At 42.2% G+C, this 8,225-nt stretch overlaps 1 non-coding gene across 1 annotated transcript; it reads right to left on the bottom strand.

Annotated features, from left to right (window-relative positions):
- Positions 1-6,973: 6,973 nt before the first annotated feature.
- LOC138448196 (U6 spliceosomal RNA) lies at positions 6,974-7,080 on the bottom strand. Its single transcript, XR_011260042.1, has one exon. It is a non-coding gene; the product is annotated as a U6 spliceosomal RNA (small nuclear RNA).
- Positions 7,081-8,225: the final 1,145 nt, after the last annotated feature.

Genomic DNA, 8,225 nt, shown 5'->3' with positions numbered 1-8,225 from the left:
CTTTGGGCAGAGACAGAGAACAATGCACTGTCCTGGGCTCAGGCAAATTTTATATTGGGGGGGTCGTAAAATGGCTTCCTCTTGGGGGAACTGGGAGGGGCAGTGCCTCTGCTAGCAGCTGAGCTTGGGGGAAGTGGATAAACCAGTTATTCCACCATGTGATGTGGGAAGCAACACCCCTTTTTGACCAGGGCATAATTTTAAAAAGATAGATAACTCATAGTGCGGACTGGTCAAAATTATATAAATAATATCATTATTCTTGGGATTTTTCCGTGCACATTTTAAAAGGTGTTAGGGCCCTGTGGGATGTTCTTGGGGATAGTAGCGAAAAAAAGGTTGAAACCCATATCCCTGGTGCACATTTGTGTAAAATCTGGAAATGTTTAAAGGTCGTTATCTGGATGAAAAGGGGAGAATTCTGTCATCAGTGGACACGACATCGTACAAAGACAGGGATCGGATGGTTTGGTGCTACAGAAAATATGTTAACTGGACCTATAATATGAGAAAAATGGTACATAGATAAATATGTATTTGGATCAGAAGTAAATTTGTGTGCAATTTGACAAGGGGAGGTTCCTCTGACCATAAAACCTACAGCATCACTCTGACACTCCATTTCTTTCCCCCAATCAAAGGAGAGAGGAGGAACTGGCCAATGACAAGTAGAGAGGGGCAGGCTCAGTTATGCCACGCACACACCCACTTCCAAAACACATAAAAAGAGACTGCTGGGACAGGTAGAGACATTCATTTTCCATTTCTGCAGAGCATTTTGACGGCTGACATCCCATCCAGACAGAGACCAGAACCAGAAACCCATAGACTACAGAACTTTGAACCTAGAAGGCCCACTGCAAGCAAAAGTATTCTCAGCAGGCCTTCAGAATCCAGCAAACCTAACCAAACTATTCAACAGCCGGGCGAGCTGTTTGAATTCTTTGCCAAGAACTTTTGCCGGAACCGCAGACCAGACCCAGACTGCTGTGAGCAGAACCAGAGATCCGGATCGCTGTGAGCAGAACCGGTGCCTGATTGACCCGCCGAGCAGAGAGAACCGCCGCTGGACGTGTTGACCAGATCCGTGACGAGGCCCATTCATTTCAAAATTAGGAGTGAGTATCCGCCAGAACTGTGCAGAACCCAATCTCTTAGTTAAAATAATCTAATCCAAACTATTTTAACCTAATTAGAACAGCCTCCTAGAAATCGTGTCATCTGTCATTTTTAAAGCTGCACAACTGTCACCTGTCAATTCTGCTGCTGCAAGCTGTCACCTGTCATTTTGAGTTTACTTTAAATCCGAAAAACTACCTTCACAAAATCGTCCGTCTCTCTGGAACCGTTTGGAATGAGATTTAACTTTCCTCTGAAAAGCTTAGAATCTAAGCTTTCCAACAAGTCTAGGACCAACTTCCTACTCCTTATACTTTTACCGCAATCGCGATTTACGCACTCGCAAAATTTACCGCGATTTTCGATTTGGCCTGATTTCGTCATCTGTAAAAAGATGGCCGCTTTTGCCTGAACTGTTAAAATTCGTTTGCAACCTAATAACCATCCCTGAACCATTGTTAGGGCTGACCTGAACTGATTTAAAGTGTCTACCACTCACCCTGAACCTCCTTTAGGGAATTAAAAGCAATTTTAGCATTTTTCACTTCCTTGCCACCACATTACAAAGCACTCCTGCCCGTGTTTTAAAAAGCATACCTGTTGTCTAAGCTTGCTGGGGGGGGAACTGAATAATTCTGTATTGTATTTGATTGTATTCCTGAAGACTGTGTGTGTTACTTCCATCTCCTTGCATTGCATATAGGGGGGGGGTGAATTGCCACCAGGGGAAAAGTGAACATATTATCTCTTGTGAAACCATATCAGTTTATTTTCTGTACTGCATTTATTCCACCTTGCATTTCCTTGAAACCATAAAGCATTTCAGCTACCTCATCCTCTATACTACTTCTAAGTAACCAAATCAGTTTACCAGTAGAACATTATCCATTGTTGATCAATGTCATATTTTAAGTGTGATATCCAATATTAATTTATTATAAAAGTGTGATAGATATATATTGTTATATTTCTCAAATAAACCTTTTAAATTTGCAAAACAGACCTACTTCTTGGCTCAGTGGGGTCAGGGGGATTCTATGAGAGGGGTGTTATATAAGGGTTGTCATCCAGAGTACATGAACTGGACCTAAAAATATATCAATAAGGGTTTCCCTCAGCATCCCAGACTAGGCATTGACTTAGCTGTAGTGTTGAAGTGAAGCCGCTTAACACTATGATGCTACCCTGTGCATCAAGATCTCATTGCAAGCCTCTTGTATCACTCCTAGACCTTCAAAGAGTCCCCAATCCCTGCACCTCGCCCAATTGTAATTTTAAATGGAGCCCACCCCAACCACCTGCTAGTCAGGGCACTCTAGTGTGCCAGCCAACCAGAGCCCATAGAGTTGCATCGTCAAGAGTCATGTGCCTACCCTGCTCATTGGAAGTCCGTGCTCAGCAGGAAGTAAGGAGGGAAGATGATCAGCACAAAAGACTGTAAACAGACCTGGCCAGTACTGGAAGGTCAGAAAAGGAAACATGAGGATTCTGGGACACATAATGCACTTTATATCTGGCATATGAGGGCTAGAGCCCATAGAAAACTAATTCTGAGGATTTATGGGAAGGATTCTCTAGGAAGGTGGACCACCTTCATGAGTAAGTACTAGGACGAGGAAAAGGGACTTAAATGTAATGAGCACTGTAGCGTGATTAGTCATACTTATGTTGCACTGAAAATGCACTGCCCTGCGAGCTGAACCTTCAATCACTGCCTTCCATAAAACCATGAAAACCACCTTATTCGCCTGATCACCTTATGATATTTGAACTGTGTACGTTTTATGCATAACATGTATTACATCCCTGCACTCCAATGTTGTAACCTATGCATAATCTAACTAAGCCTGTTGCAAGTAATATACTGTCTGTGCGCTATATAAAAGAAAAAAAAGAAAAATAAAATAAAATAAAAATAAATAAATAGGTTTCTTTAAAAACTTGGCCAAGATTAATCCGTCAATTCAGATGACCCCACAATCCTAGGCAGAAGCTCCATATGTACCAGACAAAAAATGCCAAAGCCAGAAGAAGGTAGTGTATATATTTCGGGGGCTCATAAATGGACTACTAGCAAAGCTTTATCGCCACCACAACTATGAATCATAAAATGGTTTCATTTCGCTTAAATGAGCATACAGATGAGGTGGTCTAGCTTTTCATCAATACACATGCAGGAAGACAAGTAGCACTGGCATGCCTGAAGATAGCATGCATAAAACAGAGAAATAAGAATAGCTGTAGTAGGCACACATCGTGGATCCTCATCTCCAGCCTCAGCTTCTTCACAGTGAAAGAAAGAAGATTGCTTTATTGCTTTTCATAGACATACACATAGGATTCATGAAGAGACAGCGTGCTTATAGATAATACTGGAGACTGTAAACCTTGGGCTTGTACTAAACACTTAATTGCACTCAATGAAATCTTGCTAGTGGGCAGAAGTTATGATTGAAAAACCTAGGTGGAATTGCTCCTCATTGTGTCAATGTACAAACATGCAAGGAGCTATGCCACCACCAACATTTCTTCCAAAACCCAGTGAAACCACCAATATCATGGTGTCGATGGGAGCATGTATGGAGAAGACTAGATGGTGCAGAGGTCTCCTCAAGCGTGTGACTCAATACATTGGGTGTATAAGGGCAAATACTATTTAAAGGCCTCCCTGTGTTCAAAGATCGAAATTGAATAATAACGATGACTGTATGGAAGCAAACAAAAGTCTAGAAAAAAGGTCTGTCAGTAAAGCCAATGATTTCTCTGCAAGATAGTACAGGACCCATACACTCTTAGATGCCAGTATTGACACTCACAGAAGTAGGTATACAAAGCAAATTCTAGGGCACTTCTGACAAAATAATTAGAAATATGAGCACTGCAACAGCTCACAAATTAAAAAGAAAACTGCTCAAAGAAAAAGACTCAAGCTTGCAAGCAACACTAGGTAGCTACAACGAGAAGTTTAATTTAAAGTTTAATTAGTTAGCACAGCTTATGCTCCAAAGGTGGCTCCTTGGTTCTTGACACGATTCTAAAAGGCTAAGGCACTAGTCAGTAAGTGTGAGAAAGATATAATTAAATAAATGAGTGTGTCGTGCTTAGCCTATGATGAAAAACATCATGCCTATGAGAAAATGTGCAATGAGAAAAAACATTCTGCCAACGATGCAGGTTCAAAAGAGTTAAACCAGTAGTAGCAATCAGTGAAACATCAGAGAGCAGCTGAATCAATTAGAGTAATGATCGTGTAATTGCCATATAACTTAATGAAAAGTGGAAAAAATAAGGCAACCCATTTCAATGTTGCTATTGATGAGGGTAAGCAGAGAGAAGGACCGGCTGAAGAATGCTGATGCAAACCAAGTTACCTATGAAGGTGCTAGTGTGGCCATTTGGGATAAACGAAAAGCACAATAAACTTCTGGGGCAGGTCCACGAACGGAAAAGCACCTGCTGATGGAAAGCTCATTTCTAGCCAAGGTTGGATAACACATGCCAGTCTGAAAATTAAGTTTGTCCTGCATGGCGATAAACAAGTATTCCTAATCAGCGAGGATACATGTATTCCAAGCCACCTTCACGAGCTATGATGCAGTTTTCAGCCCTGGAAAGCATGTGTCAAAAGGAACATGCGTCAAATAATGTCTGCAAGGGTGCCACTCTAGTGAAACACACGCTTCACCCTGTCTCAGCCACCACATACCATGCCCTCAAAGACCTACTCAGTGATCTCATACAGGAAGGAGGGAGCATGAGAATGGCTTAGACCAGTGGTACTTAACCAAGAAACGTGAAAAGATCAGGGTATGTGTTCCCTTAGGAAACCTACGCACTTAGCTAATTACGGACAATAACCCCATTCCAAGGATCGCAGGCATGGTATTGATATTAAACACAGCTGGCCTCTTTACCAAACTGTATATCCATAGTGGACATTATCAAATTCAACAAATCAAAGTAAATCACCGCATTCACATTGTCATTATGTGTATATACATTTACACACATGTTGCTTGCCTGCCCTATCTTTTTTATTTGTATTTATTTGCGTAAAATTTGACACATTTTTTTGCAATATTTAACTATCAAAATAGCTTGACCAGAATCTTCTATACAATTAACAAAAACAAAAAGAAAATAGAGAAAATAAAACTCTGATGCCCTACTTTGGCGGCATCAGTGGCGCAGGTAATGAAGGACCCAATCCTCAGGAATGTGAGGCGCCTTGCTTATCGCTCAGATGGCATTCGAATGTATGTCGAGACTGATGAAAGTCACAACCTTGCACTGGAGGAAGAATTTAGTATACTACACAACGCAGGGGTAAAAATAAGGGTAGAAAAGTGCACATGCCTGCAGAAGGAAGTGCAATATATCTTGGATAAAAGGTGTTTGGTGATGATGTGAAACCCAAGATGGACTCAGTACATGCCATCCTTTAAGAGGCTCATCTTGGAACAAGGAGCAACTCAACCGAAACACTTTGTGGCGCTACCTGAACACTAAACTAAATTCATTGAGAACTTTTTCGATAAGATGGAAAACTTGAAGCTTTTGCTTAAGAAAGGTGCATAGTTTACATGGGAAGAAGACACACTGTTAACTTTGAAACAGTAAATCCGGACATAGCACAGCCCCCCTGTTTGACGATGCAATTGAAAAATAAGAGTCAATGCTTAGGCGCAATTGATGCTAATTTACTATCGCAATCAGGGGATAATCACCTAGTCATGTAAAAGGAGGGTTTGATGTGCCCCTTGGCAGCCGCAAATTTTAGAACCCACATATAAGACTGACGTTTCAGAAGTCGTATGGATGCCACGTAGGTGGTGGCTCTAGACCAAGAAGCCTTCCAAGACAGAAGCATTGTTTATCAAACTACTTTTATTGGGTGTTACTTTAGAAGAGTGTGCCAAAATAATAAAGGATGCGAAACACACCCTTCCTTGTTCCCTTTTTATTTTTGGGGTCCCCGAAAAGGCCCACTCGAAAGTCAGGCTCTTGGATCTCCCCCGCTTTCTGAGTACATGATGTCTTCCTGATGTGGGCAGTGCAAAGATGTGGTCTCCTCAACCCCTTGGTGTTCCTCGCTGTGTTTCAGGCTCAAGGGTTCGAAGCCCATGTTTGCAATAGCCTGCTTTGTCCGTGTATTTATGCACTGGGCATTGTGGAACCAGGGGTTCCTGATTCCTTCTTTATAATGGTTCATTTTGGGGTTTCGGCTTTCCAGGGACAAATATCCCATGGTTCAGTGAACTGGCGTAGAATAGGCATTAGACAGGTGACAGGAGTGAGCTTTGATGGAGCAGTACAAGGAGATACAGAGAGGGATGCTGTTGGCTTTCTTCTGCTGCCTCTGTATTCTTGTTATAATCTCTCTAGGCATTCTTATGCTTCTTCCCACCTTCTGCGCCTGGCACTCATGGAACCTACCTTTGCAAGTTAACAAACATTATCTATAGACCTTTCCTTGCTGCTACTTTCTCTTATTTTGCTCTTCTGTAGATCTCCTTTCTGCATCCTTTCCACTTCCATTTCCTCATGACAAGCCTTGAACTCCCCATCTAAGGACTCTTCCCACTCTTCCTCCAGTTCCTGGGTTAAAGTTTTTACCCACCCTCACCAGTCTCTCCTACTCCCTCAGCATCTTGCCTCCAAATTGTCCACTGTGTACCTTGAAACAATGTTGCTCCTAGCTTCCTCGACTGTGGGCCTCACAACTCTTGAGCCATGTGTTTTTCCCGTTCAGCACCTCTGCCTGACGTGTGCAACTTCTTACTCCCTCCACCTCCACCCAGTGCCACAGCTTCCACTTGCCAGCAGGTCTCCAAATCTCCCACCTCTTTCTTTTTTTAATATGGAACGGTTCACGAATGTGCGTGTCATCCTTGTGCAGGGGCCATGCTAATCTTCTCTGTATCGTTCCAATTTTAGTATATGTGTTGCTGAAGCGAGCACATCTCACACCTCTTTCAACAGCAGATTCATAAACTCTATCTGTCTCTTTCACATTCGCTTTTTCTTTCCTTCGCCACATCTCGCCCCTTGCAGCCACCTTTATCCAAATCCCACCCTCCTCCTCAGGGTAATCTCCTGACCAATCTGCCTTTTGCCTTAACACAATCAACATCACCTCCTGTAACAATGTTTGCCTTGACTCTACAACCTCCTCCAGACCTCGACAGCTCCTCCTTACTACTACTACCAGCTCTTGATGAGATAACCTCCTCCTCCTATGCATTGACACCACCATGCCTCTGCCCCGTATTGTCAGCACCAACCTCTACTGGTTTAATAACCACCTCCTGGGTACTAACACTACCACCCCTGATGTAATAACCCCCTTTTCCTAGTACCTCTTACCACTCTTCTAACCCTCTACTCCCATGTCTCACCAATTCTCCTCCATCTCTCCAGCCCTGTTCTCTTCAGAATTCTCCTCTCTCCAACTCCACAAAGTCCTGGCTTCACAAGCAACATTTACTGACTGTTTGGTTGAGCTTTTATAGTGCTCGGAACCTTACCTCTGGGCTGAATATTGACATAGGGTCTGCATCTTTAATTTCAGCCCAATGGTTTCTTATGCTTGGCTAGTGGTTTAGTTCTTTTATTTATTTCATTTGTATAGCACACTAAGCCAAGATGCATCACTGTGCTTGTTACAGGCATTCAAGTAGACAGATTATAGCATGTTGAAGCATAGTATAGCATAGCATGTGCTATATTATGGTGGTTTCAGAGAAGCGATGTCGAGAAGTGAAGTCGAGTGGGCCCGATCAACTCTATAGTGAATACATAAATAAAATAAAAAAATAAGACGTTACCCACATTCAATGCGCAGGAGGTACTAAGGCATGAATGCCAAGATTAGTTAGAGTTGTACCCAAACTAAACAAATTCTCATTCAATATATAACATATTCATGGGAAACAGAACTACCAAGCCTACCAAGCAGATTGCCTAACACCATTATCTCATGGCGAAAAAAGGAAAAGAAAACTTTGTATATGAGTGTGTATTGGTCCCTAGGAAAGACATTTTACTTGAAGATACTAAGGGCCTAATTCAAAGAGCGTTTTCTAATGGGGTTTTGCCATTATAAA

The sequence above is a fragment of the Ambystoma mexicanum genome, chromosome 3q (assembly GCF_040938575.1).
Source record: "Ambystoma mexicanum isolate Mex_15411 chromosome 3q, UKY_AmexF1_1, whole genome shotgun sequence".
Taxonomy (NCBI): Eukaryota; Metazoa; Chordata; class Amphibia; order Caudata; family Ambystomatidae; genus Ambystoma; species Ambystoma mexicanum.
This window is presented reverse-complemented; position numbering and strand designations above follow the sequence as displayed.